Below are 25625 nucleotides of genomic sequence, written 5' to 3'. Positions count from 1 at the left end.
CTAGCGCTCGAAAAGATAATGAGGGACTTTTCCATAAGACCTTCAAGGGATCGAGCCAGAGAGTGAGAAGATCTCACATCCCGCACTGGCCAACTATGACACCCCGTTATCCAGATTTAAGGGAGAAGTGATGCGGATGAGCGACAGCGTGGAGCCAGCAGGGAGCAGACTCTGTCTCATTGTAAATGAATCGAAGACCGTCTATAATAATTTTCAGTATCTGGCGGTAGTCCCGACAGAGAACTTATCACGTGAAACAGAAATCAAAGCAAGGTTCCACGGCGTAAATCGGTCATACTTCAGTCTGAGTCATTTTATCACGTGCAGTCTCTCAAGAAATTTGAAACTCCAGTGGAGCAAACCACGGATTCAACGCGTAGAGCTGTATGGTTTCAAAACGTGGAGTAGAAAGATATATGATCCCGTACAAGATAAGATCACTGGAGAATGAGGATCCGGCATAACTGTGAGCTAGATGAAATCTTCAATAGACCAAACGTTTTAGGGCTGATAAGAAGCAAGCAGCCTGTGTGGGTAATCCATAGATTTTACTTCCTGTTCGAGAAGGCCACTAGGAAGACCAAAGAACACCTAGAGAAATGGGATCCACGAGGGCTTTCTGCAGATTGGCCTAGAGGGTGAGTGACAGAAAGCATGAAGTAGAATTCACTGGAACAGGAGCCTCATGGCCACGCGCGGACCTCTGGGCCTAAACGCGTAAAGCAAATATAAAGTGACAGATGCAGATATTTTCGAGAAAATTAAATTAAGAAACTGCATTCTCCTCATTCTAGTATTTCACAAGGCTTAGTGTGGCATACTCTGCTAAGCAGTAATCTAGAGAAACTGGAGCAAACAACAGTTACAGAGAAACCTCAATTTCTTGAAAAATGTGTGAAACCTCTGCCAAGCTGCAAGTAAGGTGGAGACGGGTGACGAATTCGTCGAAAACACAAATTGCTATGAAACTGTAGGACACCAGTAGATACTTTGATAAGCACATGCGCCACAGCTCCCTGTAGTATTCCCACTAAGAGTTGCCTGTGAAAAATGGCAGCCAACAATGTTGGGCTCTGCTATGGAATTAACTGTTGCGCGTTGTGTTGAGTGTGCGGACAAGTCTAAACTTCTCTCTGTATATGGGTTACACACATCTGCCATGAAAAGACACTCTTGAAGTGTGTTTGCTGAAGTATTTAGAGCAAATAGGGGTACACTAAACCTTGGTCTCCAGTAGGAGCAAAACTCATGTCTGTTTTAGTGTTAGTAGTTTGTAAGGCCAGTAAACATAGATACTAATAGCAACATAAAATGGGTGGATCGCGACTGTATCAAATAACTGGGAATTTCGTTTAATGATGATAAGCGACTTGATCAGGGATCTTTACAAGACCACCTTTGTGCAGTTTAGTCTTTATCGTACTTTGACACTGCCTTTCTCACCTTGTTTCACAATAATCGTCGCATGATGAGGAAATTGGCAGCACCAACGCATGTTCGTCTGTCTGCAAAGGATCGCCAGCTGCCTACGGAGACTGCTGCAACTGAAATGATTACTTTCTGGCGCTTTCCAGACGACAACAGGTTAGTGGGTGGAGCCCAGTCTCCTTCTCCGCGTCCGCAGCTCGTGGTCTCGGGTTCGATTCCAGGTGGGATCAGGGATTTTCACCTGCCTCGAGATGACTGTGTGTTTGTGTTCTCCTCATCATTTCATCCTCATACATCAAAGTGGCGAGATTGGGCTGAGCAATGGTTGGGAATTTGTACGGGCGCCAATAACCGCGCAGTTGAGAGTCCCACAAACTAAATATCATCATCCTTCTCCACACTGATCCCAATACCACAAAGTACTTCAAGATACTGAGTCTATTCAGTAAAATGTTTCTAAATTCACCTACTGTCACCCGTCCATATGAAGACCACGAGTCTACTTTAAATTACACTCTGTAAAAAAAAGAATCTGCAGTCAGCTACTGTCGCATACTCATCTGAAGGGTTCGAGTCTGCTTAGTAATACATGAAATCAAAATTTAAATCTGTCATTAACTTAGTGAAGAAATTTCATAAAATTACTTAAGTTTAGTAACATAGAACTAGACTCATGTTTGGAAAAATCACTAATGCTAACGAAAAATATTTCAACGTTAACAGTTACTCGCTTTGAGTTGCATCTTTAAATAGCAGTTTGATGACTATGTTGAGAAGTTCACCAAAAAATAGTGCCTCCTTATCCTCAGTCAGCATTTGAAGAAGTTTAGCTATTTGAGAGTTATGAAAGAAAGAAGTACCTGATGTTTTATTTGGCTACTCACAATTCCAGATGCCTTTTTTCTTTTTTTGTAATTGTGTTTGTGTTTTTTTTTAAGGATAGTAACTATTTAAATGTATAATGAGTACAACATCTGCATTTTACAATGAGATTTATAGCCACCAAACTACAATCCAACACATTTCAAATTAATGAAGTGCCCTGATTTTTTGGTTGAAGTCTTGAAACGTATTTGTCTTGCAGGGTAGCTTCAAGCCTTCGGGGAGGCGATGAAATATTACTTTACGTAAACGACTTACGTTACCTTTAATTTTCAGTAAGAAGCAGTTATTCGTGTGTACGAGGGTTGGAACTTAAATAGTGGCAACTATTTATTCACAACCGATACAAAACATTTACATGTTTGCACCCGTTACTGTCCTTCAAAGTTTTTGTATTCCGCCTGGACAGGCGGTGCGTGGGTGTGCTCTTGTGAAATGCTCCTGTAATATAGGCCGAGAGTAGGAGCAGTAGAGGTGAAGCACTTCGGTACTGCACGTAACTTTAACACTTTTAATAGAGTCAGAAACACAAGTACATATCAAATGCATACATCACTTTGGCTAGGATGAGCAGGTAGGTGTGAAGCCGTAGTCCATGTCTAATCCTGTGAAGTTAGGATGACTGTTCCGTATAATCTCAAACCTAATACTCGTTGCTGTCTAAACTTTAACTGAACGCAACTAATACAAAGTCTCAATGTCAAGCTAGCCCACTCGATGAAAAGGGCGAAATCAAGACGACACTCTCTGAGCTCCACAGCGTCGGCCAAAGGGCGCTGCGGTGGGCGTAGTTAGTCATCTCTCGTAGTGCCAACTTACGAGTGCGTGCGCCTATGTTGTAGCATCGTAACTATCGACGCCACAAAAAGCGTTGTGTAGAACCCGTTGCCAGCGATGTGGAAGGCGTAGTATGCCGTTAGCAGAGCCTGCTCTGTAGATGGTGCGAATGAAGCAGTCTACTGTCTGTCGAATCTCTGGAACAGTTCTGAAGCGAATGCCACGAAGTGGTTCCTTCATCTTCGGAATCAAATCAAAGTCACAAGCACTTAAGTCCGGGGAGTATGGTGAATGGTACAGTACTTCCCATTTCCAATGACCGAACAGAGCAGCCACAGCTTGCGCTGTATGCGCCCACGCATTGTCGTGCAAAATGATGGGTGGGCTGCGCATAAAGTGTCGACGCTTCTGTCGCCAAGCTGGTCCCAGGTGATGCTTCAAAAACGAAAAGTAATACTGTGCATTGACGGACTGCTGTGGACGAACGTAATGCGTTAGGATAACACCATTACAGTCCTACACGAGAATCACCATAACTTTCACCGTACTGGGGCTCTGGCGCACAATCGACTTTCGCGGCGACCAATGATGACGCCATTCGTTGGATTAGTGTTCAGTTTTGGCTTGTACGATGTGGCCCATGTCTCATCCAGTGTTGCGATACGGCGTAAGAAAGCCTCTCCTTCGCTCTCATAGCGCTCCAAGTGCGCCTGAGCAGCGTCGTAACGCATCCATTTCTGCATTTCCGTCAAGTCATGCGGAATCCATCGTGATGCATTTTTTCGCATCCCCAGGCGTTCCTTCAGGATGCGAAGCACAGTCGTATGCCCTAATCCGGTTTCGTGGGCGGGCTTACGAATCGTATGGCGTCGATCACTGTCCACTAACGCAACAGCATGCGCTTCTTCTTCAGAGACGCTAGGACGACCTGCCCGATGCATGTCTGCCACAGTTTTCCGACCTCCGTTGAAGGCTTTTAGCCAACGTGCCACTGTTCTGTACGGCAATGTCGATTCTCCGCACGCCTCTTGAAGACCTTGATGACACTGTCGTGCTGTACAACCTCTGACACGTTCAATCTTGATCCAACTCCGTTGTTCCTGTTTCGAAAACATAGTGACACTGTTACGTTAGACCACTCGCTCACAAGTGACTGTGTTTCCCTCGATTGTGCGCACGCCGGTGACGTGGGACGGCGAGTCCATTTACTTGGAGGTAAGGTAGGTATGTCAACAACGTGTGCTATCAGCGAAAATAGTACATTCCATTGCATAGCGTCTTCACAGCAGTGTTGCCTTTATTTAAGTTCCAACCTACATAATCTGTTTCCCCCCAAAGAACCATGTAACGTAAAAGTAATTCCAAGGAAACCAGCGATATAGCATCAGCCTGAAACAGAACATTTCTTTGCTTATCTTTAGCAATAACATGCCTCTGGATGTTTTTCGAATGTCTTCCTGTTCTGCCTGCCTTAGCGAGCAGACGCATATTGTAAGTTATTCGATGTTAGCTGGCTGTATTCTTAAAATGACACGAAAAACTTTTTATTGTTATTCTTAGCATACTTTCTCCCACTAGATTTTTCATATGTATGTGCAAATGAAGATTGTTTCAGATTTCTTTTCCTGAAATAATGGAATCGCCATATAATTGTGAAGGGAAGTAATGGCGGAACGCCGTTTTGCGTGCAGTCATTAATTTGCTACTCATCTTACCAAATCTGAGACTCCATGGCATTTGTTTAGTGCGTATTGCGCTTACTACGCTCAAGAAATTGTTGAGAATGATTCGGTCATTCGTCTCTGATCAGTGATTCTGCTGGGATTCGATCTCATCAGGAGTGTTGCTGTCCCTCCTTCTGGCGATATCTGTATTATTGTTAAAGGATTTAATTTATGTCAATTTCTGTTAAATTAAACTGGTCACTACACTCACGAAATTTATGTTCATTAACTGAAGTAACAGGTCAAACTTAATTTTCACATTCACGATAAAGCTTTCCACATTCTAAGTCTATCCCTCCTGTTGCCTGTTGCCTCTTCCCAACACTCTTTACATCTATCCCTCCTTAGCCTGCCCAGCCCCCCCCCCCCCCCCTCCACCATGGACCACTCTTGTGCTGTGGCTAGCATGCCTCAGCGATACAGATAGCCGTACTGTAGGCACAACCACAACGGAGGGATATCTGTTGAGAGGGCAGACAAACATGTAGTTCCTGAAGAAGGGCAACAAATGGCTGAAAGCCAGAGGAAACTATAGCCTTAATTTTTCCCGAGGACAGGCAGCTCTACAGTATGGTTAAATGATGATGGCGTCCTCTTGGGTAAAATATTCCGGAGGTAAAATAGTTCCTCATTCGGATCTCCAAGTGGGAACTTCTCAGGAGGATGTCACTATCAAGACAAACAAAACTGGCATTCTACGCATAGGAGTGTGGAATTTTAGATCCCTTAATCGGGAAGGAAGGTTAGAAAATTTAAAAAGGGAAATGGATAGTCTGAAGTTAGATACAGTGTGAATTAGTGAAGTTTGATGGTGGGAGGAACAAAACTTCTGGTCAGGTGAACTCAGGGTTATAAATGCAAAATCAAGTATGGGAAATGCAACTGCAGGTTTAATAATGAATAAGAAAATAGGAATACGGATAAGCCACTATGAACAGCATAGTGAACACTGTATCATAGACTAGACAGATACGAAGCCCACGCCTACCACTGTAGTACTAGTGTATGGTACATGCCAACTAGCTCCACAGATGATGAGGAGATTGAAGAAATTATGGGATAAAAGGAGATGAAAATTTAATCGTGGCGCGGGACTGGAATTCAATATCAGGAAAAGGAAGAGAGGGAAAAATAGCAGGTGAATACGGACTGAGGGAAAGAAATGAAAGAGAAATCCGCCTGGTAGAATATTGCACAAAGTGTAATTTAATCATCACTAACACTTGGTTTAAGAATCATAAACGAAGTCTGTGTACGTTGAGGAGACCTGGAGACACCAGAAAGTTTCAGACTGGTTATATAATAGTTAGACAGAGACTTGACCAGATTTTAAATTGCAAGAAATTTTCAGGAGCAGATGCGGACTCTGACCGCAATTTAGTGGTTATGAACTATAGATTAAAGATGAAGAAACTGAAAACGTTGAAAGAAACAAATGTTATTGAGAAATTCAGAGGAAGTATTATACAGCTTTTGACTAGAAAAGGAGAAAGGAATACGGTAAAAGTCGAATGGCTAGCTTTAAGAAATGAAACAATGAACGTATCGGAGGATCAACCAGGTAAAAAGACAAGGCCTAGTAGGAATACTTGGATAACAAAAGAGATATTGAATCTGGTTGATGAAAGGAGAAAATTTAAAAATGCAACAAATGAAGCAAGCGAAAAGGAACAAAAACGTTTAAAACGTGAGATTGTCAGGAAGTGCGAAATTCTGAACAGGAATGGTTAGAGGACAACTGTAAGGATTTAGAATCATATTTTACTAGGGGAAAGATAGATACCAAAAAGGCAGATACCACTTACACGGAAATGAAGGAGGCCAAGGGGGAAACGGAAGTAGCTCTATGAATATCAGAGCTCAGATGGTAAACCAGTCCTAAGTGAAGAAGGGGAAGCTGAAAGGTGAAAAAGGTATACAGAGGGCCTATAGAAGGGAGATGAAAGCAATATTATAGAAAGGGAATTGGACGTAGATAGGAGATAGGAGATAGGAGAAGATACAGCGCTAAGAAATTGACAAAACTCTGAGACAAGGCCCCGGGAGTAGACAGCATTCCGGCAGAATCACTGATAACCATGCGAGAGCCAGCCATGACAAAACTCTTCCATCTGGTGTGCAAAATGTATGAGACAGGCGAAACACCCTCAGACTTCAAGAAGCATGTAATAATTCCAGTTCCAACAAAGCATTTCTGAAAATTACCTAACAGTCTATTTAATATATCGTGGCTGCAAAGTACTAACACAAATTCTCTACAGAAGAATGGAAAGACTGGTAGGGGCAGACGTCGGGGAAGATCAGTTTGGATTCAGGAGAAATGTGGGACCACGCAAGGCAATACTGACTCAACGACTTATCTTAGAAGATAAATTAAGGAAAGGGAAATCTATGAGTACATTTACAGCGTTTGTGGAATTAGTGAAAGCTTTTGAAAATGTTGACTGGAATACTTTCTTTGAAATTATGAAGATAGTAGGGGCAAAATACAAGAAGTGAAAGACTAGATACAGCTTGTACAGAAACCAGACGGCAGCTATAACAGTCGAATGTCATGAAAGGGAAGCAGTGGATGAGAAGGGTGTGAGACAGGGCTGTAGCCTACCCCCAATGTTATTCAATATGTATATTGAATCAGCAGTAAACGAAACCAAAGAAAAATTTGGAATAGGAATTAAAGTTCAAAGAGCAGAAACAAATATTTTGCTGTTTGCCTATGATATTGTAAATCTGTCAGAGACAGCAAAGGACTTAAAAGAGCTGTTAAGGCGAATGCACAGTTTCTTGAAGGGAAGATATGTGGTGAACATCAACAAAAATAAAAAAAGGATTATGGAATGCATCAAGTGATGCTGAGGGAATTAGAAAACTAGGCACTTAAAGTAGTAGATGAGTTTTGATATTTGGGCTGCAAAATAACTGATGATGGCGGAAGTAGAGAGGATGTAAAATGTAGACTGGCAATGGAAAGAGAAGCGTTTCTGAAGAAGAAAAATTTGTTAACATGGAATATATATTTAAGTCTTAGGAAGTCATTTCTGAAGGTATTTGTCTGGAGTAAAGTAATGTATAGAAATGAAACGTGGACAGTAAACAATTTAGATAAAAATACAGTGTAAGTTTTCGAAATGTGGTGCTACAGAAGAATGCTGAAGATGAGATGGGTCGATCATGTAACTAATGCGGAGGTACTGAATAGCATTGGGGAGACAAGGAACAACCTGAAGAAAAGAAGCGATCAGTTGCTATAACACACTTAGAGACATCAAGGGATCACCAATTTAGTACTTGAGGGAAATGTCGGTGGTAAAATTGTAGAGGGAGACCAAGAGATGAATACAGTAAACAGATCCAGAAAAATGTAGGTTGCATTAGTTATTCGGAGATGAAGAGGCTTGCATAAGATAGAGTAGAATGGAGAGCTGCATCAAAACAATCTTACCAGTTTAGTATTGGAGGGAAATGAGGATGGAAAAAATCGCAGAGGGAGACCAGGAGATGAATACAGCAAACGGACCCAGAAAGATGTAGGTTGCAGTAGTTATACGGAGATGAAGAGGCTCTCACATGATAAAGTAGCATGGAGGGCTGCATCAACCCAGTCTTCGGACTGAAGACACACTCACATCCTGTCCAGATCTTCCCTAGCCTTGTCTACTTCAGCCTGAAGGACAGTAATTTTCCCCTCCTGTTGCATTATCTTCCTATCTTTGATATACTCGTATATCTTAGAAAACCACCGAAGTGCCTCACTTACTTCTCCAACTCCCAAGGCGCTATAGCCACCAACATAGAAAAATCTACAGTATCCATCACACAGAGGTCCGGAGGTAACAATTCTACGGCAAGTTAAAAGTCTTTTCACTCGTGATAACTATAGTACATTAGTAAACTAACACCTTTAAGTACACAAATGCCTCTACATACAGGGTGGTCAGAAACAGCCTGAAAAGCCTATAAGATTGTTGCCTACGAGATTGTGCTGGAAATGACCGTCAAGACGAAAATTCGACACGTTACGCCTTTTGCGAGTCATTTAGCACTGAAGAAAGAGATACCACATTCACTTTTAACGCATCTTTTGGAGACTTAGATTCTCATCAACATTAGCAAGAAAACTTTTTATGTTTGTGGCTACCATTTTCCCATAGGAGCCTACAGGACTTCCCGGAGATTGAGCCAGCGTTAGGCAAGTAAGTGATCCTTGGCTCTTTTTCTTCCTCTGTCTCAACTACTTCCTCAGGGGTTCCATATTTTGACAGAAAAGCCAGCTAAGTTTGTTGATGTGAGTACTATTTTCTTCGGAACACTGTTCGTAAATGTTGTAATACTTTCGAGAAACAATGTTGGAGCTCTGCGATGATGGTTATGGCTTGCTTGCCTCAATATTCTTGAATTCGAGGCAATACAACACTAGCAGTTTTCATTGAGTTGGTTTCTTTGGGAACAATTGTGCCCCACGACCATGATATAATCCAGGACAGAAAGAAAATCAGCATCGGTCGTAATATCATCAGTATTTTATTGCAGATCCAGATTTCAGTTAACAGTGCGGCTATTACCATTACGTTACAGGTAGTCACGTTGACTCAGCACAGTTATAACGACACGTATCCTAATACGTGTCGTTTGAAACTTCTTAATAAAAATTGTCTACTTATACTGCTGAGGGAAATTAACTATACTGTATCTTTACTATTCCTTATCATCTCAAACACTGACTCACAATATCCTAGCGCAACACAATCTGACTAATCAAAAATGATAACCTGACTTCAAATAATTAATACAAAAGAATGGCCCTGAATAAGAAGAAATCCTACAATAACCTATACATTTTATAAGTCACTTACCTCACAAAAATGTTCATTACACGAACTACAGCAATTCCGCAAGCACCAATACTGCCAGCTAATTAAAAGATCATATTACAATGAAATGAATACCCCTATGAATACCCCTATACAGGCGTTGACATAAGTCAACGGGGACAGCTGAAAATGTGTGCCCCGACTGAGACTCGTACCCGGTCGGGACACACATTTTCAACTGTCCCCGTTGACTTATGTCAACGCCTGTATACAGCTAGGGGTATTCATTTCACTGTAATTTCATTCTAATGAGCTGCATGGTTACCGATGGTATCTGTTCTTTCGGACATATAAAAGATTCTAACTACTGTAGGCTCCAACTACTAATAGGGATAAGGTTAACAAAGGAAAGATTGTTGCAAAGCAAACACGTATTTTTACCTTAATAATGTGACATCCAGTTCAAAAAAATTATATAATCATAAGTAATAAATATCAATAATGGATATACATCCAGACTGTCTGCTCGTGCTAATACTGCAAAGCTCCAAAACCGCTAATTATTAACCTCTAACCTCCATCACTGCTAACTACTCACTCCCAACTTCCATCACTGCTGGCTGTTCACCTCCAACTGTGAGTCCGACCTAGCCACAGAGAGTCTCTTACAGACTGCGCAGTCAGAGATTTAATACAGAGCGCTGCATTGCGCTACCAACATACAAACACATAAACAGCCTACTTACACAATATAACTAAGTTCCAATATGTGTCGTAACAACTAAGTTGGGTCTTCATGACTACCCATAAAGCAGTGGTGATAGCTCCACTTTTAGCTGAAATGTAGATCTGCAATAAAATACAGATGATATTACGGCCGATGCTGAATTTCCTTCTGTCCTGGATTAGTAGTTTTACTTTTACTGCATAATTAGAGTGGGTGACTGGAATTCGAGTGTAGGAAAAGGGAGAGAAGGAAACATAGTAGGTGAATATGGATTGGGGGACAGAAATGAAAGAGGAAGCCGCCTGGTCGAATTTTGCACAGAGCACAACATAATCATAACTAACACTTGGTTTAAGAATCATGAAAGAAGGTTGTATACATGGAAGAACCCTGGAGATACTAAAAGGTATCAGATAGATTATATAATGGTAAGACAGAGATTTAGGAACCAGGTTTTAAATTGTAAGACATTTCCAGGGGCAGATGTGGACTCTGACCACAATCTATTGGTTATGACCTGTAGATTAAAACTGAAGAAACTGCAAAAAGGTGGGAATTTAAGGAGATGGGACCTGGATAAACTAAAAGAACCAGAGGTTGTACAGAGATTCAGGGAGAGCATAAGGGAGCAATTGACAGGAATGGGGGAAATAAATACAGTAGAAGAAGAATGGGTAGCTTTGAGGGATGAAGTAGTGAAGGCAGCAGAGGATCAAGTAGGTAAAAAGACGAGGGCTAGTAGAAATCCTTGGGTAACAGAAGAAATATCGAATTTAATTGATGAAAGGAGAAAATATAAAAATGCAGTAAGTGAAACAGGCAAAACGGAATACAAACGCCTCAAAAATGAGATCGACAGGAAGTGCAAAATGGCTAAGCAGGGATGGCTAGAGGACAAATGTAAGGATGTAGAGGCCTATCTCACTAGGGGTAAGATAGATACCGCCTACAGGAAAATTAAAGAGACCTTTGGAGATAAGAGAACGACTTGTATGAATATCAAGAGCTCAGATGGAAACCTAGTTCTAAGCAAAGAAGGGAAAGCAGAAAGGTGGAAGGAGTATATAGAGGGTCTATACAAGGGCGATGTACTTGAGGACAATATTATGGAAATGGAAGAGGATGTAGATGAAGATGAAATGGGAGATATGATACTGCGTGAAGAGTTTGACAGAGCACTGAAAGACCTGAGTCGAAACAAGGCCCCCGGAGTAGACAATATTCCATTGGAACTACTGACGGCCGTGGGAGAGCCAGTCCTGACAAAACTCTACCATCTGGTGAGCAAGATGTATGAAACAGGCGAAATACCCTCAGACTTCAAGAAGAATATAATAATTCCAATCCCAAAGAAAGCAGGTGTTGACAGATGTGAAAATTACCGAACTATCAGCTTAATAAGTCACAGCTGCAAAATACTAATACGAATTCTTTACAGACGAATGGAAAAACTAGTAGAAGCCAACCTCGGGGAAGATCAGTTTGGATTCCGTAGAAACACCGGAACACGTGAGGCAATACTGACCTTACGACTTACCTTAGAAGAAAGATTAAGGAAAGGCAAACCTACGTTTCTAGCATTTGTAGACTTAGAGAAAGCTTTTGACAATGTTGACTGGAATACTCTCTTTCAAATTCTAAAGGTGGCAGGGGTAAAATACAGGGAGCGAAAGGCTATTTACAATTTGTACAGAAACCAGATGGCAGTTATAAGAGTCGAGGAACATGAAAGGGAAGCAGTGGTTGGGAAGGGAGTAAGACAGGTTTGTAGCCTCTCCCCGATGTTGTTCAATCTGTATATTGAGCAAGCAGTAAAGGAAACAAAAGAAAAATTCGGAGTAGGTATTAAAATTCATGGAGAAGAAATAAAAACTTTGAGGTTCGCCGATGACATTGTAATTTTGTCAGAGACAGCAAAGGACTTGGAAGAGCAGTTGAATGGAATGGACAGTGTCTTGAAAGGAGGATATAAGATGAACATCAACAAAAGCAAAACAAGGATAATGGAATGTAGTCTAATTAAGTCGGGTGATGCTGAGGGAATTAGATTAGGAAATGAGGCACTTAAAGTAGTAAAGGAGTTTTGCTATTTGGGGAGCAAAATAACTGATGATGATCGAAGTAGAGAGGATATAAAATGTAGGATGGCAATGGCAAGGAAAGCGTTTCTGAAGAAGAGAAATTTGTTAACATCCAGTATTGATTTAAGTGTCAGGAAGTCATTTCTGAAAGTATTCGTATGGAGTGTAGCCATGTATGGAAGTGAAACATGGACGATAAATAGTTTGGACAAGAAGAGAATAGAAGCTTTCGAAATGTGGTGCTACAGAAGAATGCTGAAGATTAGATGGGTAGATCACATAACTAATGAGGAAGTATTGAATAGGATTGGGGAGAAGAGAAGTTTGTGGCACAACTTGACCAGAAGAAGGGATCGGTTGGTAGGACATGTTCTGAGGCATCAAGAGATCACCAATTTAGTATTGGAGGGCAGCGTGGAGGGTAAAAATCGTAGAGGGAGACCAAGAGATGAATACACTAAGCAGATTCAGAAGGATGTAGGTTGCAGTAGGTACTGGGAGATGAAAAAGCTTGCACAGGATAGAGTAGCATGGAGAGCTGCATCAAACCAGTCTCTGGACTGAAGACCACAACAACAACAACAAGGCAGCGAGCACATAGAGCAACACAACGTGCAGAACCTGGGAATGACGTCTGGGTCCGTCGTCGAAATATTAAGCTTATAATGCAATCAACAGCTTGGCTATACACCCGAAAGTACACCACTGACATTACGTGAGTTTTTTTAATTTTGTGGGTACGTCTATAACTATGGAGGGTAGCATTTTCCATATATTTCATTCCCTTACTCACACAGAGAGCATTGTATTTAATTAACATCTTTCATAATATGCCCTTGCTTTATATTGTTCATGGTTGTAAAAGCAACATAATACTTTAAATTTTACAAAGTTAGTGTTATAACTTAGTCATTGTTCATGTGCAGTTAAACCTGAAATATGAGAGAGAAATTTCAATACGATTTACTTGAGTGCATTGGTATAAGAAATGCTCACATGTCTTGCTATTTCACAAAATATTTAAGTAGGAATTTGAGAAGTGTCTGTCATTCTAGGGGTTCATAGAGGATTTGCTAAGTTTTGTAATGATCGAAGATCTCTTGCTGTGATGTAAAAATATAGAGTTCCTCCTTGCATGTTTACCGAAGTATTAGCGTTGTATGAACGAAAGCACTGAAAATCAATCGGCTGAAGCTTAAGACAAACAACTGTCCAATTGGGGCTGGCGACTGTTTTCAAACATTGCTTAGTAGCTGACAAACCTGGCATTATCCGGGTATTCATTTTGCCAATTTTCTGTTAGAAAATGAAACAACAAATGAACTATTTTTGTAGAGAAGTATCGAAAATATTTCATTTCCATTTAGTCGTAGAAACACATTTTAAATTATGAAACTGTCGTACAAAGAAATATGCGTGATGTACAAATGCATGAGTACAAGACCCTAATTAAGAAACGTGATCCCGAACTCTCTCTGTACGCTGGACGCAGATGCTTGACGTATCTACAACGCGATTCTGTGAGCGTCTCTATGATAACGCCTCTCCGTAGGTCTGAACACGTCTGTCGTTTTCGCCTATAGCTGTTCACGTTTCATAGCCGATGGCCATCGAAAGCGCAGCCAGATGTCAGATATTTCCTTAAACTGAGTGTCGAAATATCTTAGTAGTAAAGAATAAATCTTCTGAAACTTCATGCATGATTTATTTTTCACGTATCTCAATGTTCATGACGTCATACCTCTTGAACTATGTGTCACACAGTGAGATATTTGAGTAGGTACATTCAGTGGCATATGTGAGTACTGTCAGCGAAATATGTTGCGAATAGAGTTAGTAGCAAAAAAGTAATAAATTTATACGTCACGGGTGATGCGACAGTTTTTCACGCATCGAAGCGTTTGCGACCTCTAGTTTTCTGACCTGTGTGTCACATAATGACATAATTTTTAAGGAACAGTCAGTGGCGTAGGGTGATATTGCCAGCGAAATTTATAGCGAATACTGTTAGTAGGACAGAAGTAATGCATTCAAACGTCAGGCACGATGTGGAAGTTTTTCGCGCATTTCATTGTTTATGAGATTATATCTTCTGAACTACACAGGGTGAGTCACCTAACGTTACCGCTGGATATATTTCGTAAACCACATCAAATACCGACGAACCGATTCCACAGACCGAACGTGAGGAGAGGGGCTAGTGTAATTGGTTAATACAAACCATAAAAAAATGCACGGAAGTATGTTTTTTAACACAAACCTACGTTTTTTTAAATGGAACCACGTTAGTTTTGTTAGCACATATGAACATATAAACAAATACGTAATCAGTGCCATTTGTTGCATTGTAAAATGTTAATTACATCCGGAGATATTGTAACCTAAAGTTGACGCTTGAAACCTCCGACGTTCAGTTGCGTGTCGTAACAAACACGGGCCAAGGTCGGCGAGCAGCATCTGCAGGGACATGTTTACGATGACGACCGTGTTTACGAGTGTGGCTGTGGTGCGCTGTTGTGGTTTGGTCTAGCTGTCGCAGTGTCCGCATGTAGCGCTTGCTGCTATTGTTATTCTGCATTCGTCTCCGCACGCAGACCAACTGTAGTACACCGTGTTACCAGACGTATGTGATAGTGTAGCGTTGTAGGAACTGTGACCATGGTGTATTCGAACTCTGAAAAGGCGGAGATGATACTCATCTGTGGCGAGTGTCGACGAAACGCAGCTGAAGCCTGCAGGTTGTATGCAGAACGGTACCCGGACAGAGAGCATCCAACGTGCCGCACATTGCAAAACATCTACCGCCAACTGTATGCAACAGGTATGGTCGTAGCACGCAAACGGGTCCGTAACAGGCCCGTCACAGGAGAAGCGGGTGCAGTTGGTGTGTTAGCTACTGTTGCCATGAACCCACACATGAGTACACGGGACATTGCGAGAGCCGGTGGACTGAGTCAAAGTAGTGTCATGCGCATACTGCATCGTCACCGCTTTCAACCGTTTCATGTGTCGCTACATCAGCAATCACATGGTGATGACTTTAATCATCGAATGCAATTCTGTCAATGGGCATTAACAGAGAATGCGTTGCAGTTCTACCTGTTTACCGATGAAGCGGGTTTCACAAACCACGGGACAGTGAATCTACGGAACATGCATTACTGGTCCGTGGCCAATCCTCGCTGGCTCAGACAGGTAGAGCGACAGCGACCGTGGACTGTAAATGTACGGTGCGGAATCAATGGCGACCACCTCATTGGTCCTCACGTCATTGCAGTATGATCTGCCAACGTTGCTCGAAAATGTCCCTCTGGAAACGCGTCGACGCATGTGGTATCAGCATGATGGCGCACCTGCACATTCCGCAATTAACACAAGGCTGACCCTTGACAGGATGTTCGACGGGCGTTTCATAGGACGTGGAGGACGCATAAATTGGCCAGCCCGTTCTCCTGATCTTACACCTCTGGACTTCTTTCTGTGGGGTACGTTAAAGGAGAATGTGTACCGTGATGTGCCTACAACCCCAGAGGATATGAAACAACGTATTGTGGCAGCCTGCGGCGACATTACACCAGATGTACTGCAGCATGTACGACATTCATTACGCCAGAGATTGGAAATGTGTGCAGCAAATGATGGCCGCCACATTGAACATCTATTGGCCTGACATGTCGGGACACACTCTATTCCGCTCCGTAATTGAAAACGGAAACCACGTGTGTACGTGTACCTCACCCCTCATGGTAATGTACATGTGCGTCAGTGAAAAAGACCAATAAAAAGGTGTTAGCATGTGGACGTAATGTGCTGTTCCAGTCTCTTCTGTACCTAAGGTCCATTACCGTTCCCTTTGGATCCCTACGTAATTCGGTGCTCTCCGATACACACGATCGAACAGCGGAGGAGTGGTACTCAAGCGTCAAATTCAGGTTACAATATCTCCGGATGTACACTCCTGGAAATTGAAATAAGAACACCGTGAATTCATTGTCCCAGGAAGGGGAAACTTTATTGGGGTCAGATGCATCACATGATCACACTGACAGAACCACAGGCACATAGACACAGGCAACAGAGCATGCACAATGTCGGCACTAGTACAGTGTATATCCACCTTTCGCAGCAATGCAGGCTGCTATTCTCCCATGGAGACGATCGTAGAGATGCTGGATGTAGTCCTGTGGAACGGCTTGCCATGCCATTTCCACCTGGCGCCTCAGTTGGACCAGCGTTCGTGCTGGACGTGCAGACCGCGTGAGACGACGCTTCATCCAGTCCCAAACATGCTCAATGGGGGACAGATCCGGAGATCTTGCTGGCCAGGGTAGTTGACTTACACCTTCTAGAGCACGTTGGGTGGCACGGGATACATGCGGACGTGCATTGTCCTGTTGGAACGGCAAGTTCCCTTGCCGGTCTAGGAATGGTAGAACGATGGGTTCGATGACGGTTTGGATGTACCGTGCACTATTCAGTGTCCCCTCGACGATCACCAGTGATGTACGGCCAGTGTAGGAGATCGCTCCCCACACCATGATGCCGGGTGTTGGCCCTGTGTGCCTCGGTCGTATGCAGTCCTGATTGTGGCGCTCACCTGCACGGCGCCAAACACGCATACGACCGTCATTGGCACCAAGGCAGAAGCGACTCTCATCGCTGAAGACGACACGTCTCCATTCGTCCCTCCATTCACGCCTGTCGCGGCACCACTGGAGGCGGGCTGCACGATGTTGGGGTGTGAGCGGAAGACGGCCTAACGGTGTGCGGGACCGTAGCCCAGCTTCATGGAGATGTTTGCGAATGGTCCTCGCCGATACCCCAGGAGCAACAGTGTCCCTAATTTGCTGGGAAGTGGCGGTGCGGTCCCCTACGGCACTGCGTAGGATCCTACGGTCTTGGCGTGCATCTGTGCGTCGCTGCGGTCCAGTCCCAGGTCGACGGGCACGTGCACCTTCCGCCGACCACTGGCGACAACATCGATGTACTGTGGAGACCTCACGCCCCACGTGTTGAGCAATTCGGCGGTACGTCCACCCGGCCTCCCGGATGCCCACTATACGCCCTCGCTCAAAGTCCGTCAACTGCACATACGGTTCACGTCCACGCTGTCACGGCATGCTACTAGTGTTAAAGACTGCGATGGAGCTCCGTATGCCACGGCAAACTGGCTGACACTGACGGCGGCGGTGCACAAATGCTGCGCAGCTAGCGCCATTCGACGGCCAACACCGCGGTTCCTGGTGTGTCCACTGTGCCGTGCGTGTGATCATTGCTTGTACAGCCCTCTCGCTGTGTCCGGAGCAAGTATGGTGGGTCTGACACACCGGTGTCAATGTGTTCTTTTTTCCATTTCCAGGAGTGTAATTAACATTTTACAATGCAACAAACGGCACTGATTACATATTTGTTTATATGTTCAGATGTGCTAACAAAACTAACGGGGTTCCATTTAAAACAACGTAGGTTTGTGTTAAAAAACATACTTCCGTGCATTTTTTCATGGTTTGTATTAACCAATTACACTAGCCCTCTCCTCACGTTCAGTCTGTGGAATCGATTCGTCAGTATTTGATGTGGTTTACGAAATATATCCAGCGGTAATGTTAGGTGACTCACCCTGTATAATGCAGCTGGTTCTTATCCCCAAAGCTATTGTTGCCTGACAGTAAGTTATATGTATACAAAATCTGGTTGGAATCAGTCCGGTGATTTAGGAGGAGATATGAAACACACACAAGCACGCACACACACACACACACACACACACACACACACACACACACACACACACACACACACGCATACACAACTACACACATACACACATACATTTGAAAGTACGTATGGATTAGGTGGTGAACTTTCGCAAGATGTGAGTAGTGAAGGAAATATTTAGCATTTATAAGCCCTGAGACTGAACCTTTCGCGTGTGCTGTACCAGGTAAATTAGAGCAACTAATCTGAAAAGAATAACATTTCAGAGCAGTTTTCTAATTAAATGTCTGTTGTACAGCATTGATGACTACTTATTTTTTCTATAAAATTTTTATACCATTTATGATTTAAGCAAATGATAATTTTTTTAAAAAAACGAAAAGAACTGAGATTATTAAGATAAACTGATGACATTAAGAAGTAGGCAAGAATTGAAATCTTCAAGGCATTCAAAAACATTTAATTTCATCGTAATGGACAACTTCATTTATTTATTTTAGAGAGGTAATAAGAAGTTGACTGTCATCGGCCGGCAGGAGTGGTCGACCGGTTCTAGGCGCTACAGTCTGGAATCGCGCGACCGCTACGGTCGCAGGTTCGAATCCTGCCTCGGGCATGTACGTATGTGATGTCCTTAGATTAGTTAGGTTCAAGTAGTTCCAAGTTCTAGGCACAGATGACCTCGGAAGTTAAGTCCCATAGTGCTCAGGGCCATTTGAACCATTTTTTTGACTGTCATCAATGCAAAAATATTTATTTCAGTTTTAAAAATAGTACATATTCGTTAGAGAAACGCAAGATAAGAACATAAATGTGTCAGCCAATAAGTTTTTACCTATATTAAAGTGAATCACAATACTTTTTCAGATGATGATCATTACAACGTAAGTTTTAAATAATCTTATTGCTAATTGGTCTGCACCTACAGTTCATGCTGATGAAGTTATTCATAATGTCTTGATAACTTAGTTGCCTCAAAACATCTCTTTCAGTACAAAGCGACGTAAGATGGTTAGCTTGCCGTCATCATGTAGCTTAGAAACAGGTTTTAGATCGACTTCAATTTTAATATAGCCTTATAACCTCTTCTCTGTGATGATGATTGACGAGTAACATTCTTAGAACAATTTGATACGAAAGAAACACATTTGGCGTTTCATAAGCCTTGAAAGTACAGCAGGAATCGGCATTTCGTGGTATCCTACTAATTTTTAACCGTCTAATTCCTTTAAGCGTTCTGTTAAAAGTATTAGCGAGTTTGCCAAACGAGGTACCACACGTTTGACCGGGTGCCACTGGGAATTTCTCGCTGGGAGTCAGGAGGTTGGTGAGAGGTCAATGGTAGTCACTCATCCGAATAAGCCAATGCAAAATAATAAGGTCTACGTCTTTTACGGCAGTAAGAGAGCCCGTACCACAGCAAGCAAAGTGCTGCGGGAGCCTAGTCTGCAGCCTAGATAGCCTCTTCGTAAGTGCGGTCTTAAGTGTACGCACCTACTCCCCGCATCACTCTCTGTTATAAGAAATGGTACTGCCGCTCTGTCAATAAAGTATTGTACTGAAGCAAACACAGGCAAGCTGTGAAATTGTCGGTGCTAAAGTGCTTCGGAAATGACCTTCGAATTGTATTATGTTCCTCGGTATTATGATAGCCTTGAACTGGAATTGACCTTACAACTAACAAAAAATACATACAACAAAAAGTCCCTTTCATGGGGGTCCAAAATTACACATTAAAAGACAGTGATTAAGCCAGAACCACTGTAAGCAGCAGATACACTAAACATGAATTTCAAAGGCCAAATGGAGAAACTTGAGCTAAAGGAAAGAAAGATATTAAGAAAAACCATAGGACAAAAATTTCAAGACAATAAGATTATATACATCAAAAATGAAACTCTCTACAAGAAAATTGAAAAACTTTCAGACACTATGCGAAAAAGGAGGATACATTTTTATGGTCATCATCTCAGAATGAATTCCATCAGATTAACTAAACCAATCTTTGACTTTTTCCGTAACCGCAAAACAAAGCCCAATTGGTTTAAAGAAACTGGGAAAGACCTAGTAGAATTACAGATTTCAGAAAATTTACTTATTCATCGAACAGCTAAATTAATTACTAAAGATGGAAACATAATGTTCCAAGACAAATCTACACAAAAGTCCAAACCGTCCGTATCGGAAGAAGAGAGGAAAAGAAGATCAGAAAGAATGAAGAAATACTGGGTCCTAAGAAAAGAACAACGCACAAAGAAATGACTGATCCAGCGTACCCCAAAGAGGGTGAAACGAAAGAAGAAAGAAGAAGATAGTCTTGAAAGTGCTGTATGCGGTTTGTCGCACCATAGATTTGTTAATGGCTAAGAAACGTTCTGCTTAAAGAGAATATCCTATTATTATTTTGAAATAGCATTTTGAGAAGTTTCACTATTAAATTTTTTTTGTGTCAATTTCGTCACGACATGTCCTTACTTACAGTAGTGTCCCGTAACTATGTACAGTTTCCGCAATTTTGTTTCATTTTGTCTGGACAGCATGTGTACACGACATTCAAATTACTTATTTTTTACAAGCGTTCAATGACGTGAAATGAATATTGTTATTATTCCAGTTTTTATCTTCAAATTTTATAGAATCAGACATCAACTAATAAAAACTTGAGCATTGTTTGGTGCCGATGTTCCCGACTACGATCAAACTCACGGATGTTATGGTGTCTTATAGTTTTAGTTGTTATGTTCATTTTTTTGACTGTGAAATGAAATAAAAATATTAGTTAACACATTTATTTTACAATTTATCAAAATTAAATACCTTAACGGGTGAAGGGCGGGAGTTAAATTTTGCAAATTACATTAGATTCTTTGTACATAAGAAGACACCTCTCTCTAGGCCAAATTCACACCTCTTGCCATATAACTCGCTACAGCACCAAATTTTGCAAAGTTTAATGACTCTCCCTGGTCAAATTTCGATCTCATATGTGACAATTACATTATTTTTAATTTTGGAAATATTGTTTGTGTTCTGAAAATTTCCCTTAAACATAAGTCAATTGTATCTGGGGCATTAGGGGGATATGCTTTCTAGTCGGTTCTCCTTGCATGTTATTGTTCAGCATTTACTGTATTGTAACCTGCAATTTGTATTAAAAAACGCTATTCTAATTCTAGGTATTAAAGTATCATACCTCCAAAGTGGAACAATTTAATATCATCGCACTGAAGATATAAATTTTGGCCGGTATTTACGTCTCAAGTTCAAATTTTCTATAAAATATCATAAAACGCAAATTTATTAAAAATAACTGTGAGAGGTCATGGATAAATAATGCGAAAGAAGGACAACATACAGTATTGTTTAAAATTCATTACCCGTTTACGGCCAGTCATAAAAGTTTGCAACAAAATCAAAATCGTGTTCATTCCTTACGCTTTCCAAGTATGTCGACGTAGTAACACGGTGGTTTTATCGAATGCAGCACATTTCAGAATTTCGAATGCAGCACAGAAGAAATGCAGGCAATAATTGGACAGATCTACTCAACAGTATAATTCGAGACTGACAGCTTGAGCCATAGTTATAGAAGATAACTGTAGTTACTTTTCGACATTATTTCATTACCGTTATTTTGACAGATTTTAATTTGTACGAAGAAACCTAATGTGATTGTATCTTGCGGTTACATTTCTGCACATAAGGTGCTACAAAAGTGTGATAATCTCGGATGTTTCGAAAGAGAGCAAATACAGCAGAGTCGGGGAATGGCCGCGGTGTTTGTGCGTATGACGACCAAAATAGCCTCAGCACACGCGCATGGCCGGCCCGTTTGTCATGTCAATTATGGGGACCACTATCGCTTGCGGTCGCCGAAATAACATGCCCTCGCGAACGTTAAAACTACGCCACCCCGCGAGAGCGCAAACAGCTGTGTGTGTGCGTGCGTTGCCCGCGCGGTTAAACGACCCTTTATGGTAATAATTAATACCGCACACAGAATGGAGCTGCCAACGTTGCGGCTTCGCCGTGTGATTGATGGCAAAATAAATTCCCCCGCACACGTCACACATAATTAATTAGCTCTCATCACTGAAAACTCCCTATTGAAACAATCATAACATTTTATTAAGAGCATTGGTATTTGTAATGCCAACTTCCACAAAATATCAGCTCTTTGCGAACATTTCTTTTTACCTGATCTCCATTTACATTCTGCACTACATTTTAACCATTTTTCTTCTTCTTTCGGTACACGGCTGTTACGGAACTTGTTTAAACAGCTAAATTAGCTGAACGCTTTCTCAAATTCCCCATCATGTTCTCATAATTTTCTTTACTCTCCTCGTCTTCCTAAGCCGAATGGTTTTCTCACCTAATTTTTCAAAATACTATACAATTGTTCTTGTTAGTCCTCTAACAAGGGGAAGGCCTCAGACACGGCCCACCGATTCGGCTCAAATTTGGCAGGTCGCTTGTATACAGCCTAAAACGAAGGACTCTAAGATATTTTGGGTCAACACTCCCGTGTTTTTGAGAAAACCACCCCTAAAGGTTATGACAAGCAGTCGACTCAAAATTGGAGGGATCGATAGATAATTGTAAATAGAGCATTTTCATCTTCAGGTATGATGCAAACGCAAACTTTTCCAGAAATCGAGGAAAGAAACTTTTACAACTGCCGCTTCTGTACCCACACGGTACAGCGCTTGTCGAAGGGTGTACATCCTCCATTATTCGGATTATGCACCTGAAAGATGTGATACAACAAACAATAACTAGTTACTACGGCATAAACAGACGAGCTAATTACTACAAACTACATACAGCACTCGTCATATGTTACTTACGAAAGAACACTGTATTCATTCACAAAACGTGTTTCATGTGGCGCATTACCGATGGAAAAATCACTACACGTGTCCGCGAGGTTCGCGGCAGCCTAATGACGGAAAACAACTCTTTCCGATTGACTTCTATAAAGCTCATGCTGGACACCTTCACTCTTCCAGGTTGACAACTATAATATGACGAAGAGGCAACCGGGACAACATAACTCTCCCCGCGTGCATTCTGTCCCGTGCCTCGCTGTAAACAAGCGTCGCGCGGTTGGCTATATGTGATCGCTCGTGAGGAATTCGCAGAACTCGGAGTTGTTTTCATGTGACAAGGCTTAAAAGTTTAATACTTTACTAACTCACGGCGTTTGGGAAATTAGTTTACCTACCTTATTATTATCATTCCTTATTAATTTACTTACCTTATAACCCTCCTATCCCTATCAATTGAGATATCGAGAAATACAAACGAAAAGAACAACATCCACTAGGTTCCTTCGAGTTTCGAACTCAGGTTCTCCCATTTCCTGCCAGTTACCTTGGCCGTTGCGTTATCGGTGCTGTCGGCGGAAAGCTCTTACCATGTGAGTACAGAAGCCGCAGTTGTAAAGTTTCTTCCCTCGATTTCTGGAAAAGTATGCGTTTTTGGACCCCATACCTTACGATGAAAAATGCTCTATTTACAATTATCTATCGATCCCGCCAACTCTGAGTCGATTGCCCGTCATAACCTTTAGGGGTGGTTTTCTCAAAAACACGGGGGTGTTGACCCAAAATATCTAAGATTCCTCCGTTTTAGGTTGTACACAAGCGACCTGCCAAATCTGAGCCGAATCGGTGGGCCGTGTCTGAGGCCTTCCCCTTGTAAGACTAATTCGGTACACTTCTCCATAGAACATTATTTTCTATTCACAATTTTTTTCTGTTTTTTTTTTCCACACGATTGTATAAGTTTGTGTTACCTCTTATATGTTTCTGTTTTTGCTCTGTTTCCTAATATCTACTCACAAATTTTCTTTCCAGTTTCCTGATTTCTTCATTTCCTTTCATTGAGCCTAATATTTGTGTTCCCGATGCACATGCACATTCTGGCCGAGCTATTGTCTTATTATAGTAGATTTTTGTATTGCTAGAGAATGAATTCTTGTTGTAAACACAATTTGCTAAGTGAAATGAAGGGTTCATTTTTCGTATCTTCCTCTGGCACCTCTGTTTTCCCACCTTAAGGTTGAATAATTTCCCCTAGATGGTCACATTTGCCTGATCTGTGCTCTGCAATTCTGGATCTGTCGTCCTTCTAGTGATCATGCTTCTTTGAGTTTCAAATTCCTTTCTGTTGCGAGAGTCGCTCTGTCTGTCTGTCGACCTTTTGAGAGTTGACTAACCATCGTATCAGGGCAAATCATCGTACTTTGGTTTTTCGGCTCCCGTTTACGATATGGCAGGTTTCCTTTGTTAACCGTGAACTATCCATTCGAGCTAACCGTCCTCAAAATTTCGGACTTTTCGGTGCAGTGGAACTTGATTGTTCCATCAGGGAACATAATTCTTCAGAACTTCCGCACATTTAATAACCAACTGGGATCTTGATGCCAAAGGTTTTTCGCAATATCTGTCGTTCCATTTTCTCGATGCCACTGACACCAATGACTAATGTTGGCATCTCAATTGGGCAGAATGCTTCTGGGAGAATGACAAGCTGACAATGGCTTACCTTGGATTTGACAGAAAGGGACTTTTTGTAAAAATAGTTCAGATCTGTGTAGAATTTTTTGAATTCTGTGCACGAGTTTTATTGCTTCCCCTGTCATTACCAGTTTTCCAGAGAATTTCATCTAAACACCCGTGGTGTTTTGAACCTGAGTGATGTTCCAATACCTCTTTACGAGCGACCATTAGCCTTCGTATTCGGAATCGATGTAGTGTGTTTTCTCACAAGAGATTTGGTAGCCAGTTTTGACAGCGATCTGATTAACTTTATTCATTTACATTTCTTACCAGAACTGAGCTGTAGGTGCGTCTGAAACAGGAGAGTATTTCGATCGATTTTTATGACAATTTCTGAATTAGAAACAGTGAGACATGGATTGTTAATGCAAAAACTATTCAAAAATTGAAGTTTTCTCAGCTTGCAAAGGGGCGATTCATGTCGGAAAATATTGGTAGAGACTAAAAACAAATAAATCGGTCAAGAAACGAACTCTTCGGGGAGAGATCATTTTGACTGTAATGAAAATTAATTGTGAGTGCGACATGTAGCTAGACATATCGACTAAAACCGTTACTTTTTGGACTCGAAGAGATAAGGAAAGATCGAGATGACGTCTTTTCCAAGTGCAAGATGTGTAAATACATTGTAAGACAAAAAATAAAAGAGCGCGCTGCCGTGAAATTATTCGAACGGGACGGAAATCGGTAAAATTGATACAAAAAGTGATTACAATTTCAGAAAAATTGGATGACTTATTCAAGAGAAGGAGATACACGAACTGAGCAAGTCAGTAACGAGTTGGCCCTTCAAATGGTTCAAATGGCTCTGAGCACTATGGGACTTAACATCTGAGGTCATCAGTCCCCTAGACTTAGAACTACTTAAACCTAACTAACCTAAAGACAGCACCAACATCCATGCCCGAGCA

The sequence above is a fragment of the Schistocerca americana genome, chromosome 5 (assembly GCF_021461395.2).
Source record: "Schistocerca americana isolate TAMUIC-IGC-003095 chromosome 5, iqSchAmer2.1, whole genome shotgun sequence".
In the NCBI taxonomy this organism is placed as follows: Eukaryota; Metazoa; Arthropoda; class Insecta; order Orthoptera; family Acrididae; genus Schistocerca; species Schistocerca americana.
This window is presented reverse-complemented; position numbering follows the sequence as displayed.